Raw genomic sequence first — 17,470 nt, forward strand, 5'->3', positions numbered from 1 at the left:
AATCAACATATCATCAACATAAAGCAATAAAATGATGAAATCATCATCACCAACCCTCTTAAAGAAAACACAATGATCAGACCCAGTCTTTCGGTAGCCTTGCTTCCCCATAACTGACTCAAATTTCTTGTACCACTGTCTCGGTGCTTGCTTCAACCCATAAAGACTTTTATGAAGTTTACAAACATAATCTTCTTTACCCTTGACCTGGAAACCTTTAGGTTGTTCCATATAGATTTCTTTATCCAGATCACCATGAAGGAATGCTGTCTTGACATCCATTTGCTCAACCTCAAGATCATGACTAGCAGCTAAACCAAGAATCACTCTAATGGAACTCATCTTCACGACCGGAGAAAAAATCTCATCAAAATCAATACCCTTTCTTTGAATGAACCCTTTGACCACCAATCTTGCCTTGTACCTAGGCCGTGATGTATGTTCTTTAGTCTTCACTTTGTAGTCCCACTTGTTCTTCAAAGCTCTTTTGCCCTTAGGCAACTTCACCAACTCAAAGGTATTGTTCTCATACAAGGAATCCATCTCATCTTTGTAGGTTCCCTGGACGGATCACACGAGATATCCCGATATACACAGGTGCGGAATCCCTGTGTAGATCGTTACGGACGTAGAACACAAACACACGAACACACGAATACGATACGAGCAAACACACGTTATATTAATAACTCAACACGTGATATAATCACAGTTACAGACTCTCGACCTCACGTCACTTGACTCACGAACAATAACTGACTTACACTAACTACTTGAACCACAAGCCGTAACCTATATAAATACACGACAACTTCGCCTCAGGCGAAGTTGTCCATAACTTCGCTTGGTTAACAAGTTCGCCTAAGCGAACTTGTCAACAACTTCGCTTTAAACAAACAAATACATAAACAATATTACAGACTCGATTACAGACATTAGACATATGAACTACTGACATTTATGCACCAACAGACTCCCCCTTGGCAGTAGCTTCATATCTTGATCTTTCAGCTCTTGTCTCGTAATCCTGTAACTTCAAGCGTGCACTCCTTCTCTAACGCACACCGACACAACCCTTTGATATTTCCTTGCTTCATCCTTCCAAGCAGGAATATAAAAGATCTTTTTCTCGTTAAGCATCTTCAGATCAGCTTGCGATAAGTTAACAAGATGCATCGGATCGTAAACTCTAAGGATCTCTTGTTCATCCTCATCTTCCATCACTGCCTCCGCTGTCTCACAATCAACGAACCACCACTTTAGGTCTTTGAGCACATCCTTGGGCATAAGCTTCATCGGTACTTCTTTAAGGCACCGGATTGGTTTATACTTCATAACCATCCAAGGCTTTCCATCAGCTCTCAAACCTCTATCCTTGTCTTCAACAAGTTTCCCTTTCTGTGGTTTCAACAGCTCAAACTTCTTTTCCTTTATGCTCTCTTTCCATACGATTTTCTCTATGACTCTAGCCATATTATCGTCACTTCGATTGATCAACCCCAATCTGGCTAAGTCTTTAACCTCACATTCAGGCAGTGTGTTTAACGATCTCAACATTCTTCTAAGGTACTGAATTCCATCATATCGTTTAATCACGAAGAGCCGCAACTGCTCATCATAAATCCAGCATATAATCCCTTTCTTTGCTTCAGCATAGCCCTTAATATTGTAACTCTTTTTGAACATTGTAGGGACTGCCGGTTTCTTCGTTTTGACGAACCATTGAGCATATCCTTCCTTCCACCTTGGCTGCTCTTCCCATTCAGTATCTTCAACTGCCGTCTGATCACCCATATCGGCCTTCTCAACCTCTGGAATGTCATGTTCGACATTTTCCTCTACTATCTCTCCTTCCTCAATCTCATTCTCAATCTCAATCTGCTCACCGATCTTCTCAATCACATCACTCGGCAGCACATCTTCATCAAATAACACATCGTCACTGAACATATCATCGTTAAGTTCTCTCAACGCATCAATCACGTCATCATCACCACCAGCCGCGTCGGCAGACTCCCCCTCAGCTGTGGAAGTACCAAGAGCTTGAGAAGTTCTTGGCAGCTCACCACCTGCATCTTTCGATGCATTGGGATCATCGTCTCTGTCGTTTCTCTTCTTCGTCCTGAGCTCGTCGCCTTTACAGCTCATCTCCCCCTAAGATGCCAAGAACTCCTTCAAGGCATCTATAATTTTCCCATGCTCAACCAGGAGGGATGACTGTAGTTGATTTGCTTCTACTAGGCGTTGAATAGTCTTCGATTGCTCTGCCACGATCCGCTCTAGTGAAGCTATTCTCTCTGAGTCTGACATAGGCGTAGGCGAGACATCAGAAGCAGGCGTAACCGCAGGTGGTACCATACCTGATAACCCTGCAGTAGTGACGACCGTTGACTTTACAAATCGTGCAGCAACCACCGACTGAGTAAGCGTTGGAGGTGGTAGAGACACAATCTCCGGAGTCGACATCCGGATAGTAGTAGTAGATGGAATGCCAGCAGATGATGTAGCCACCACGTGAACATCCGCAGCGCTTGTACTTGTAACCTGTACAGAAGTAGGAACGATAGACATACCAGACAGTGCGGCCGGAGCGAAACGTACCCTTCTTGAAGTCTCTCTAGCTCCCATACCAGCACCTGTCCTTTCCCGTCTTGATCGTCTTATCAGCTTATGTATATCTTCTTCCTCTTCTGACTCATCATCATCCTTCGTTCTCTTTCTCTTCCCAAACGTTCTCTCTCGAGACACCATCAACCGTCTCCCCTCATCCATGATCTCATCCAAATCTGAGTCAGCCATCGACGTAGCTGCTCTAGTAACACTCACACCCGAACCCTGTGCAGCAGAGACCTGCACCTCTTCCAGCGGATCAACTCGGTCCATATCAAAGTAATCTTGACCACCAAATACTTCATCAAGATCAATATTCTCCTCAGCCGTCACAACAGGTACAGCAGATGCAGCTTGAGTTGCTCTTGCCTGTCGCGGTTGAGGATCTCTGAACTCGTCCCCACCAGCAGGAACATACTCTGGGTTGATTAAAAACCCAAACAGTGGAGTATGCCTTGGACGCCGCTCAGGCTTGCTCCTCGCACTCGAAGTGCGGCATTGAGCGAAGATACCCTTGCTCACAGATTCCACGTATCTTATTGGTCGTCGCTGAGGTAGATTCGGAGCCACATGGTTCAATATCATCTGGATGAAACGTGGATACATAATGAACCGCTCCCGAGCCATCGCCCTTCTCTGTCTATCGATCTCGTAAAAGACCATCTGACTAAAACTATAGTGTTTATTGTAAGTCAGTGCAGTCATTGCGGACTGCATGGTCGCACCCATACCGTCAGTGCCCGCCTACCTTCCTGACATGCAAACTATCATGACGTGCATAAGGAAGCGCCACTGATCAAGAAGAAAACCCTTCCGTCTCTGTGTATCGCCTAATGGACCAGAATAGCCCATTCGGAGAAACGATCCATCACGAAACGGAGCCACAAACTCAGTTGGGTCGTCCCTCATCTCTTCTCCAAACCGTAACGCCACCCGAATCTGTTCAGAATTGAATTGAAACTGTTGATTGTTCACAGTCGCTCGCATGACCGGGGGCTCAACACGACAATCGTATTCTACCGTCTGCCAAAAGTCTTCGATATTTGGTAAGGATATCGGCAGAGTCGTCGTGATAGCATGAAAAATCCTCGAGCGTATGAGGAAAGTAATAATCTCGCGTTAATCCTCAACGCCGCTCGCTTCCGGGTCAAGGGTGATGTACATATTGTGACCCGGGAAAAATTGCCTCTGATTGTCACCATCGTCTCCTCCTGCACCTCCAGCACCAGCTACTGCAGCCATATCTGCAACAAACGAACCAAGTTAGATAAACGTTAATGAATAACACAAGTTCGCTGGTTACCATGAGCGAAGTTGTGATAAACTCTATATAGGCGAAGTTAAAGATGAGGCGAAGTTGGGAACAACTTCGCTTCAGCTTTAAGTTCGTCTAATTAATATTAAGTATAAATGATCCAGGCGAAGTTAATGGTAACTTCGCCTCATCACAACATCGCCTCAGGCGAAGTTGAGCCTCTGGCGAAGTTACGGATAACTTCATCGAAACCCTAAGTTCGCCTGAACTGAAACGGCGACAGTGAGGTTTGAATCAAACATCGGAAAATCTGGGATTTTGGTTAAGTTTGAAGATCAAGGACCCCGAAAAACATGGTTTAGGGTCTATCTTGATGATCAAATCGTTCATGAACACGTAACAACAGGTTTTGAAAATCCGGGTTCAAAATCCGATGGTCCGAGGTTTCGAAACAGTTCGAAACGACCACTGTTTAGCATGAATGATCATGGAGTGTATGATAAATCGACATCTCGAACCTTGAATCGTGAGGAAATCTGAGAAAAATAACTAAGAATCGGATTGAAGCAATAAGTTCGCCGGAGGCTGTGTATGTTCGCCGGATATATCTGATAAGTTCGCTGTTTGAAAATAATGAAAAGGTTTGACCTTTGAACATCCTTATATAGGGGCGAAGCTATACAGGCGAAGTTACGGATAACTTCGCCTAGGCGAAGTTATTCACAACTTCGCCTGTTTAACAACATCGCCTATATTTACAAAATCAAACCTTATAATTTGAACATTTTTCAATTAACTCTTTAAAACTTCCCTTTAAGAAATAAATGACATGATCAATTCTAAGTAACCAGTTAAAAACTATCTAAATATAAAAACTTAAAAAAAAAATTAAAGTATAAGGGATCAAATTTCAGTCTAGTCAGGGACTACCACGTTTTAGAAAAGATCCGAACAGGAATCATACTAATTACGTGACTGTCACATAGATCCGTGTTTAGCTGTATTATGACATATAGAGACAGGTTGTAAGCAGGTATAACTTAAAGTGGTTTTCATCGTTTCTGTGATACGAGTTAGGTTCGATTAAGCCTCAAAATTTAAGTGGGCAACAACTCAGAGATTTTGATGCCTCCTATCTATTCTCAAAGCGTATTTGGCTTTCCCCAAGTCACCCCTAATTGACTTCGACCCATAGTGTCTGATTAAACTTGTAAGTATTCTTGATCTGCTTCCCGTTCTTCTCTCTTACTCAATGATTGTGAAGTCTTGATTTTGTCATCTCTAATATGTTTCAATAACTCCAAATATTTTTTTTTTTCGAATAAACATAGACTTCAAAGTAGAAATTAACTGCAAGTCCCGAATCTGGATCACTGCAGTATCTTGAGACGCTATCTTCACGGGAATCAGAACACTTACGGGCTCGTGTATGACTGGGTAATCACTTTTCTGCCTATCATTCGGAAAGATATATATGAAGACATGCAAAACTCTTAAGGAGTTTCCACGTAAAATCAAGTAAATTTAGTTTGTATCACATCTACTTTTACGCACCATTAAAAAGTTACCATGACATACAATGACTGTTCTAAAGCCTTTTAAGCCTAATAACTTCACTAGTTAAGCACACAGAATCAGTATAACTATCATTTTCCAAGGTTGGATCAATTTTCTGTTAAACATAGCAAATGAACTTCTTACGAAGTAGTAGACTTGAAAAGTAATTTCATTTCCCACAAAAAAAATTTTGAATTCAATCGCCCCGATCAAATCAAGTCGTCAGGTTAACGGCTATCCCGAAGATCCAATGGATCAGCTGGACCGACCACATACTAGTATGTGTCCTTCTAACTAATTAATATGACCGACTAATTTTAAGCGAAAGAATGAAAACACATCATAAACCGCCCCGGTCACTTTCAGTCATCTGGTTAATGGTTATCCTCAAAATCTACAAGTAGAAAGTGAGGACCAAAACATATCCGAAGACAAGTCCTTCAAACTGAGGTAACCGACATACTTTTAAGCGATAGAGACGTTTTTTTTTTAATGTAACTAGAAAAGCATGGTTACTAGGGATTGATCATCCCATTTAGCTCGATAAGGTTTTGAAATCTTGTTTTATCAAACGCTTTAGTATAAAGATCAGCGAAATTATCAAGCGTATCCACATTTTCAAGCACTATCAGTTTCTTCTCAGCACAATCCCGTATGAAATGATGACGTATGTCAATATGTTTAGTTTTACTATGTTTCACGGGATTGTTAGTTACTGAGATAGCAGCTGTGTTATCAATGCAAATAGGAGTAAGTAAGAAATTCAGACCATAGTCGCGCAACTGTTGTTGAATCCAAAGAACCTGAGAGCAGCAGTTGGATGCTGCCATGTATTCTGCCTCATAGGTTGAAATTGCGACTGAAGTCTGCTTCTTGCATTGCCACGACACCAATCTGCCACCAAGAAACTGACATCCTCCAGTTGTTGACTTCCGACTCTGATTGTACCCTCCATAATCAGAATCTGTGTAAGCGACCAGCTCCAAGTCTCCTCCTCTCGGGTACCACAACCCCAGCTTCGGCTTGCCCTTGAGATACCGCAGTATCCTCTTTGCACCTTTCAAATGAGATTCTTTTGGATTTGCCTGAAAACGTGCACAAAGACAAACAGCAAACATTATATCAGGCCTAGATGCAGTTAAGTACATTAAAGAACCTATTATTGCCCGATATTGAGTTGGGTCCACATCTGCATCACCGTCTAATTCAGCACCCAATTTGTGATTGACGCAGATTGGAGTATCATATGGAGAACTGTCCTCCATCTTGAAGCGCTTGAGCACATCATGAACATACTTCGTCTGATGAATGAACATCCCGTCCTTCTTCTGATCAACCTGCAATCCTAGAAAGAAAGTTAGTTCACCCATAGCACTCATTTCAAACATTTTCTTCATGACGGCTTCAAACTCCTGACACATGGAGACTTTTGACGCAGCAAATATAATGTCATCCACGTAGACTTGTACCAGCAGGAAGTCGCTTCCATCTCTTTTGAAGAACAACGTGCTATCAATTTTCCCTCTTTCAAAACCATTCTCGAGCAAGTAATCCGATAAAGTTGAATACCAGGCACGAGGTGCCTGATGTAATCCATACAACGCCTTGCTCAACCTGTACACGTGATCTGGAAAGTCTGGGTCAGGAAAACCCGGAGGTTGCTCAACATACACAACCTCATCAACTTTCCCATTCAAAAATGCACTCTTCACATCTAGCTGAAACACCTTCATCTTTTCATAAGCAGCAAACGCCAAAAACAATCTTATGGCTTCCAACCTGGCGACAGGAGCGAACACTTCGTTATAATCAATCCCCTCTTGTTGATTAAAACCTTTAACGACTAGCCTCGCCTTGTTTCTTATAATAATCCCCTTATCATCTCTCTTGCACTTAAACACCCATTTTGTGCCTATCGCATGCACATTCTTTGGTTTTTCAACCAAAGTCCAAACTTCCATCTTCTCGAATTGAGCCAACTCTTCTTGCATGGCTTCGACCCACGAGCTGTCCTTTAAAGCCATTTGATAATTCTTCGGTTCAATCTGGCTTATAAAGCAGGTGTACAGGCATTCATTGATTATTCCTGTCTCCTTAATGCTTGTATAAACACAGGTGTGCTCATTCAAGCTACTTCTAGTTTGTACACCGGAGGACATATCACCAATCACATTCTCCAAAGGGTGATCTTTATGAATTCTCGTGGTTGGTACAGAACCGACATGCAAATTGTCTTCCAAGTTAGAAGAGAGCTCGTCAATGGTTGTTTCATGCTGAGAGTGAAATGGATTGAAAAATTCTTCTTCAGTCGAGGCAGCAGGGGTACCGATAGTGTTTGATGAGGAAGGTTGACATTTATAAATCAGTTGTCTTTGTAATAGAATGTCTTCCTCATCAAGGATCATCTTCGTTGCAACTCTCTCTTCTTCTTCTTCAGCAATATCCAAAAACGGTACGTTAAAAGACTTGAAGAGTTTAACATAGTCGAAAAACTCAGCAGGTCCGTTGCTTGGTTTTGGCGGTTGGTAACTTGTGATGTCGGTGTTACACACCACCTCAACCTTGCTGGTCGATGTATTGAAGACACGTCTGTTAGGAGTCCCAACGACATAACCGACTAAGATTCCTTCATCGGCTACTTCACCAAATTTAGAATTTGTCTTCAAAATCGAACAAGGGGACCCGAATGGTTCAAGACCACTCAAATTGGGCTTTCTCCCATGCATAAGCTCGTAACACGTTTTATTAAGCCTCTTAACCGTTAAGACTCTGTTCAGGACATAACAGGATGTAGCAACAGCTTCAGCCCAGAACACCACAGGAAGCCTCGAGTCAGCCAGCATTGTTCTGGCTCCTTCTATTAACGTTCTATTATTCCTTTCAGCCACTCCATTCTGTTGCGGTGTATACGGAGCGCTGTATTGGTGTTCAATCCCTCTCTGAAGGCAGAAGATCTCCATCTCAAAATTCTTGAACTCCGTTCCATTGTCACTCCTGATGAACTTAACTGTTTTACCCATGACGTTCTCAACTTTGGTAATCAAATTCTTCACCATTTGAGCCGTCTCATCTTTCAATTTCAGAAAATATACCCACGAATATCGCGAGTAGTCATCAGTGATCACCAAGCAGTAAGAAGTACCTCCTAGACTTTTTGCATATACGGGACCGAAGAGATCCATGTGAAGCAATTCTAGAGTACTGGCAATAGAGTTGACCTTCTTGGTGAGATGGGATTTCTTGTGTTGCTTTCCCTTCTTGCATGCTATACATTTGTCTTAAAAGTTAAAACTTTTCAAGGGAACGCCCATCACAAGTCCATTCCTGACAATGTGGTTCATCTTCCGAAGATGAATGTGCCCCATCCTCCTATGCCACAGTTCGGATTCCGATTCGCTTGCTTTCGTCATTAAACATGATTCTTCCGTGGCCATTTCAGTAGACCTCATATCCATCATATAAGTATTTGTATCACGTGGAGCTTTCATCACTATCCACTCGTCTGGTATCTGAAAACCAGGCTTCAACACGATCGCCTCATTCTTCGTGAAATGAACAGTGTACTCCTTATCACAAATCTGCGACACACTCAGCAGATTGTGCTTCAACTCTTCTACAAAGTTCACATTCTCAAGAGTCATTTTTCCATTCGACACCGTTCCTCTTCCAGTAATTTTGCCTCCACTTTCACCGGCAAAGCTAACTCTCGCTCCTTGAACAGGTTTTAAGTCGTGCAACAAGTATTTGTTACCCGTCATGTGCCGGGAACAGCCGCTATCTACAATCCAAAGACTGTGGGCAGCCCTGTTCAACTATTCCTGCACAATAAAGCAAAGGATTAGAATCTAGGGACCCAAGACCAATTGGTCTTGGATTTATACATTCCGTACTTCGGCTTTCCAAAGTTAGCATCTGGATAATTCCTGTCAGTCCTATTAGGAAATCTCCTTGGAAATTGAGTGTGAGGCCTTCCAAACCTATGTGTATTGAAAGTATTATATCTTGCGGTTTGGTTATTAGCATTGTTAAACTGAGGTTTGTTTCTGTGAAAACCTGAATTAGTTACATTTCGGAACTTTGAAGGGTTTTCATTTTTAGCAGTATTAAAATTACCATTAGGCTTATGCTCAGTTTTAATAGGCCTCACACCTCTGAATTTCGGCGTCAGAGGGCAATCTGCAACAAGATGTCCTAACTTATTACACCTAAAACAACACCTATGCTCCATTTTCTTTTCAAAGGTTGTTTTGGATGTCAAGGCTGTGTTACCGGCCGTTCGTCTCACATAAGGTGGGACGTACGGGTTGAGTGGAGTACTCTTTTTATAAGTTTTATCTTTTTCTCCACCAGTGGGTAACACTACCTTCTCTTTTGTCTTACCCGATTCGGACAACTTATCCGAATCTGATGAGACTGAACTCGTAACAGAAATTTTCACACTTGAAACAGGCGAACTCGTTTCGCCACTACTAACACTTGGTTCTTTACTCGTAACCTTGATTGGAACTGTCTGAGGAACTTCAAAATCAACAGATTTCTGAACACCAGGGTTAAAAGTGTAATTGTGGTTATAAGGTGGTGGAACCTCGTGATAACCAATTCCTCCCCTTTTCGCAGAGGAATCTTGACCACTAACAAGGTGATCAAGAATAGCTGAGGAATTTCTGAACTGCTCAAGTTTTCGGTTCAGTTCCACCACTTTCACCTAGTGGTCAGCAATCTGCTTTTCTCGTTCAGCAATCAGTTTAGTCTTTTCTTCTAAAACCTCATAACTTAGATCAATTACTTCAATTTTTTCAGCAAGTTTTGTTTTTAAGCTTTTAACATCTTTTTCACACGCTTTTATTTTAACTTTGTAACTGTTTTCTCTTGCTTTCATAAAGTGATGATCTTCTTTAAGAGTTTTAAATTCAGCATCTAAACGAACATACTGATCAGTTATGGTAGCAAGTTACTCAGACAAATTCTCACATTTAGTACAAATAGGTTTAGAACTTACCTCGGAGAGTTGATCCTTGTTATCTGCCATGAAAGCTTTTTCCTTACCAGTAGCTTTCTCTTCTCCGGTGACCTTCTCATATTCTTCATTCTCAACCTTAGCCATATTTGCCTGCTCAAAAGTTTCATCCGAATGCAGGTTCCAGTTGTATTCACCTGTTTCTCTAGACATCATGGCACTTAAATCTTTACTACTCCCATTGTACTGTGCAGACCTGCCTTGACCACGTTCAACTCTCTCGTTTCTGCACTCTTTAGCAAAGTGGCCGTTTTGTTGACAGTTATAGCACCTCACCTTAGTCTTGTCGAACCCAGGCCTGCCACCAACAAACTTTTTCCCTGTCTTCCTCATAAACCTCTTCACCCTCCTCACAATCATGGCCATCTGCCATTGTAGATCCATCTCTTCCATATCATCAGCATCTATTTGGTCATAGTCTTCATCCAGCATCGCTGGATCAACAACCTTCCCTTGGATATAGTTCTCATCTGAAGCAATAAACGAAGCATAGAGGCCAAACTGCTCTTCAGCAGATTTGACGCTCATTGGCATCTTAGAGTAGTTATTGCTTGAAGAACTTGAAGAGCTACTACTCTGGCTTGCTGTCTGTTTAGTACCACTTGATCCACTGGCTACAAAGCAAACATCCCCATTTAAGTTTACTGACACATGCCCCTCCTGTGAAGACTTGGCACCCGACTCGCCCTTCGAGTAGTAGGCGGCAGAATCAGTCTTTGAACTTGAATTGGAGTTTACTTTAGCACCGTACATGCCTGGATCTTGAACCTGATCCATAGATGTTTCTTTTCTTACCATATTAAGCTCAAAAGTTTTGAGCTTGTTGACAGTGGTTTCACGATCATAAGTAGGGAAGTCCTTGTCTTCCCTCATCAGTACAGTATACATCTCCCATTTTGGTGGGAGGGCATCGAGAAGCTTCTCAACTATTTCTTCTTCTCGGTAGGAAATAGAATAGTTGCTCAGCTCAGTCATTAGATGATAATATCGGGTGATAATATCATCTAGAGATTCGTTCTTCAAAAATTTGAAGACGGAAAACTGAGTTTTGAGCAATTTGATTTTTGAAGCTCGAATTCCTACATTCCCTTCAAATCTGTTCTCAAGAGCTTCCCAAAGCTCTCTAGCTGATGTGTATTTTCTGAAAGTATGGAGGATCTCCTGTGGAAGAGCCATTGTGATTGCAGCATGGGCCTTGCTCTCGGCCTCATACATCTTCTTCTCTTCCTCTTCCATCTTACTGTACTTTTTGATCTGGTCCCTACCTTCGTACTCCATTACAGGTGGAATATAGCCATCTTGGATGCACACCCACATTTTCGCATCCTGGTACTTTACATATTGGATGAACCGATCCTTCCATGCGACAAAATCGGTTCCCTTCAGCAACCTTGGGGCCTTTGTAGCTGACCCCGCTTCAACTTCCATCTTTACAAGCTCCGAGATGTTGATCGACGACATCCTTTTTGAAGAGAAGAAACCTGAAAAATAAATTTTTTTTTTATTTAATAAAGAACTGTAGGCGAAGTTAAGAATAACTTCGCTTAAGTAATAACTTCGCTGGATCTTTCTTAAATTCGCGTGACTGGGCGAAGTTGAGGATAACTTCGCTTAGGGTGAGCGAACTTAGGAAGTAGGCGAACTTGAAGAGAACTTCGCTGAGTTAGGCGAACTTGAAAAAGTAGGCGAAGTTGTGAATAACTTCGCCTCTCCTTATATCTTCGCCGAAACCCTACGTATCCTGACGGCAACTTCGCCTGATGAACAACTTCGCCTGACGAACAACACAGTTTCTGCAGATCTGTAAAACGGATTTTAACGAGGTTTTTGACGGTTTAAAGGCTTGAACACACTGGTAGGAGGTTAGAATGAGCAAAAACACCGAAAACACGTCCCGCGAAAAGTCGAAACGGGACGAATTCTACACCCGCGTGAATATCCCGAACCACACAATCGAGCAAATGCTCTGATACCAATTGTAGGTTCCCTGGACGGATCACACGAGATATCCCGATATACACAGGTGCGAAATCCCTGTGTAGATCGTTACGGACGTAGAACACAAACACACGAACACACGAATACGATACGAGCAAACACACGTTATATTAATAACTCAACACGTGATATAATCACAGTTACAGACTCTCGACCTCACGTCACTTGACTCACGAACAATAACTGACTTATACTAACTACTTGAACCACAAGCCGTAACCTATATAAATACACGACAACTTCGCCTCAGGCGAAGTTGTCCATAACTTCGCTTGGTTAACAAGTTCGCCTAAGCGAACTTGTCAACAACTTCGCTTGGTTAACAAGTTCGCCTAAGCGAACTTGTCAAAAACTTCGCTTTAAACAAACAAATACATAAACAATATTACAGACTCGATTACAGACATTAGACATATGAACTACTGAAATTTATGCACCAACAATCTTGCATGGCTTCAACCCACTCTCTTTTATGCTTATCTTCCATGGCCTCTTTATAATACTTGGGCTCTCCCCCATCAGTGAGTAAGACGTACTCACCAGTCGAATAACGAGTAGAAGGTTGGCGGTCTCTGGTAGATTGTCTGAGTGGGACAAATTCAGGCATATCTACTGGTAACTCGGGATGAATATCCTCATCCAACTTTGCCTGCTCTTGATTATCAACATTATCGGTACCATGCTGTTCGTTATTCTGAATATCATCTTCGTGATGTGACTCAGTATGCTGAGTAGGAACAGGATCCAAATCAATAAAATTATCAGTGTACTGAGGAACTACCTGTGTCTTGTCAATATCTTTCAAACTCTGATCTTCCACAAACACAACATCACGACTTCTTACAAGCTTCTTTGAAACCGGATCATATAGCCTGTATCCAAACTCATCTTGCCCATAACCAAGGAATATACACTGCCTGGACTTCACATAAAGCTTCGATCTTTCATCTTTGGGAATATGCACAAATGCTTTGCATCCAAAGACCCGTAAATGACAATATGAAACATCTTTGCCACTCCAAACCCTGTCTGGAACATTATTATGCAAAGGAATACAAGGAGTAAGATTAATAACATGTACCGCTGTATTTAAAGCTTCACCCAAAGGGAATTAGGCAACCCTGCATGTGAGAGCAAACACTTAAACCTTTCAACCAACGTTCTGTTCATCTGTTCTTCTAAACCATTCAACTATGGTGTCTTCGGATGTGGCCTTTGGTGTCGAATACCTTTCTCTCTATAATAAGCATTAAAAGGACCAATATATTCACCTCCATTATCTGTTCGAATACACTTGATCTTCTTCCTAGTTTGTCTCTCAACTAAGGCATGAAACTGCTTAAACACATCAAACACCTGATCTTTAGACTTCAAAGTATAAGCCCATACCTTCCTCGAATGATCATCATTAAATGTAACAAAATATAAGCAGCCCCCAAGTGTTATAGTCTTCATAGGACCACATACATCTGAATGCACCAAGTCAACTATACTTTCTTTTCTATGAGGCGGATGACTGTGAACAGAAACTCTCTTTTGCTTACCATTCATACAATGAGAACACTTCTTTAAATGAACATTTTTCACACCGGACAAGGCATCTTTCTTCAATAAACTAGACATCCCCTTTTCACTCATATGAGCAAGTCTCTTATGCCACATATCGGTTACATCAGAACTCGTCAATGAATTAACCGAGTCCCTGGAAATTTTTGGATGTGCGATGTATAACTTTGAAGTTCTTTCACCTCCAGCCACGATCAACGAACCACGAGTGAGTTTCCAAATTCCACCACCAAAAGTACTGTGGAAACCATCATCATCTAATGTGCCTGTGGAGATCAAATTAAGTCTAATATCCGGAACATGTTTTACATTGTGTAAAACCAAATCCATCCCGGTATCAAACTTCAAGCAAACATCCCCAACACCAACGATCTTTGATAGCCCATTATTACCCATTTTGACATTCTCAAAATCACCAGGAGTATAAGACGAATAAAAATCCCTTTGTGATGTCACATGACAAGTAGCACCACTGTCAACAATCCAACTCGAATCATCACATGCAATGTTCACCCTATCATAATCACAACAAATATGAAATTCTTCGGTGGCAGTGTTAATTTCAGAAGTACCTTCATCACCGTCGTCTTTCTTGTGGTTGCTCTTTTTATTGTTGTAATTAGCCTTCTTGTTCTCCTTTTTCAATTGTCTGCAATATTTTATCGTGTGCCCTTTTCTACCACAATGATAGCACTCAAATTCTTCAAACTTCCCTTTGGACTTACTATGGTGCTTTGCTCTATTACTCGGACCTCTACTATGGCTTCTCCCCCTACTTTCGGTAACTAAGACATCTGAATGTGAAGAGGAACCTTTCTCATCTCTTCATTTATAATACTACATTTATCCAATTCCATAGTAATAATACCGTTTGCGGCGGAGTTGGACAACGACGTCCTAAAAGTCTCCCAAGAATCCGGTAACGTACCAAGAAGCCATAAACCTTGTATCTCGTCGTCTTCAAACTTAATACACACACCTGCAAGCTGATTAATGACACCCTGAAAAGCAATCAAATGATCAGTAACAGGCGTACCATCACGATACTTCAAGTTTATCAAGTGCTTAATCAAGAACAACTTGTTGTTCCCAGTTTTCCGAGCATACAACTCTTCAAGCTTGGTCCATAGAGTACAAGCATGAACCTCCCCGCTAATATGGTTCAAAACATTATCATCAACCCACTGCCGAATATACCCACAAACCTTTCTATGCAAAATATTCCACTCTTCAACAGTTTTATCTTCAGGTTTATCGGTAGTGAACACAGGAAAATGATAATCTTTCACGTAAAGAAGGTCTTCCATCTTGCCTTTCCAAACATGATAATTTGCACCATTCAAATTCACCATACTACTTGTATTAGCTTCCATCGTTCAAACAAGTCTTAACCCAAGAACAAGAGCCGAAGCTCTGATACCACTCTGTTGGGAAAAACGATCAACTAGCCACGAACGGTAAACAAAAATTGCAGAGTTAATCTTCGTTTGGCTAAATTTTTTCTCGACCCGAATGAACCAATGAGGATGCAAGCAAATAGGGTATAATTTAAAAGTAAAAGTGACACAAAAATTTTAGCGTGGAAAACCTTTCAATGCGAGAGTAAAAAACCATGGGACTACTAGAGCCGCTTCAAATCCACTATCGCCAATAATGAGCAATACAAAGTCTTCTCTAGGTAAAACTAGAGGCATACACAAATCATCATATACTTGAAACAACAATTACTTCAAGTATATGGAATAAAATAAATAAAGTAATGGACAAGAGGAATCACCAACGAGAGAATAAATCAATCTCTGGCATGTCTCTAAACTTCAACACAACCAAAAACTTGGAGCAACAAAAAAAATGTCTTCGTCTCTATCTCTATTATTTCTTGACGGTAGAATGCAATACCCTAAGAAAACAATAATATATTTATATGCTTTCTGATGTCGGTTATCACCAAAGCCCTTTTTCTTTCTTGTTTATTGAGAGAGTCCATGGAGCCCACATAATTTGTTGTGCACGTCAGTAAGCCCAAAACCAAAACACACAATTTTGGTTGTTTATTATTCTGACCAAAATAAGAAGATATTTTTATATATTTTTTTTCTTATTATTAAATAATAATAATAATATAACCCATGAAGCAAAAATATTTGTTGGGTTTTCTCATGGGCAAAAAATACCTCAACAGATTCGTGTCTATATACACGAAACCTGTAAAGGCCATACACAATACCTGCTAAGGTCGTGTATGTTTGTATCGTGTATTCGTTTACGTGTCCAAATAGCCAACCCTACTTCCATTTCTTCGTTGGGCTTCCATTTCTTCATTCTGGATTCCATTTTTTCGTTTGGGTTTCCATTTATTTGTTGGGCTTCCATTTCATCATTTGGAATCCATTTCTTCGTTCGGGCTACAATTCTTCATTTTGGTCATCCATTTTTCTCATTTGGCTTCCATTTCTTCGTTTGGACCATCATTTCTTCATTTAGGTTTCCATTTCTTCGTTTGGGCTTCCATATCTTCGTTTTGGAATCCATTTCTTCGTTTTGGCTACCATTTCTTCGTTTGGGCTTCTATTTCTTTATTTGGGAATCCATTTCTTCGTTTAGGCTTCCATTAGTTCGTTTAGGTTTCTATTTCTTTGTTTGGGAATCTATCTCTTCGTTTGGGCTTCAAGTTCTTCATTTTGGTTCCTGTTTCTTTATTTGGGCTTCTATTTCTTTGTTTACGAATCAATTTCTTCATTGGGCTTCCATTTCTTCATTTGGACAACCATTTCTTCGTTTGGGAACCCATTTCTTCATTTGAGCATTCATTTTTTCGTTTGGGAATCTCTTTCATCGTTTGTGCTTCCATTAATTCGTTTGGGCTTAACAAATTCGTAGCGGACCGTCGAGAGAATGCTAACGATCCTTCGCCCATTCCATCTCGGAGCAGACTGTCAGGAAAATGCCAACGGTTTATTGGGCCAACATTCCATAATTACAATTTAACTTGAACTTTAACTTTGGCTTAATAACTATTTGGTCCCCTTAAGTTTTAAATTTATCAATATTGGCTTGAAGTTTTCTCAAATTATAAAAGTTTTTGAAGATGGCTTGCATTTTTATGAGATTTTACAACATTTATATATATTGTGCAGATTGGCAATTATGCTTTTCTTTTTTCTTTCTTACTTTTTTTTTTTTTGCGTTGATCGCGGTCCAGATCAAGAGCACGACTCTTCAATACATGAACTACTGTTGTTTTTAGTTTTATCTTTTAGCACAACCTGAATTATTGAGAATCTTTTACCTTGTACACCTTGAATCACTCAGGTCCTCTACTTCTCACAAGAAAATCGGTCCTCTCTTTTTCCACTCACTGATTTTGTTCCACATCAGCATGCATAACACGGATTAGTTTCATACTCCATTGATCAATCTCTCCCACAACTATTTTCCTAAAACTCTCTTATTAAAGTATTCTCACA

This window comes from Bidens hawaiensis, unplaced genomic scaffold, assembly GCF_021521415.1.
Source record: "Bidens hawaiensis isolate Kalapana, Puna unplaced genomic scaffold, B.hawaiensis_p1.1 tig00002181_1, whole genome shotgun sequence".
In the NCBI taxonomy this organism is placed as follows: Eukaryota; Viridiplantae; Streptophyta; class Magnoliopsida; order Asterales; family Asteraceae; genus Bidens; species Bidens hawaiensis.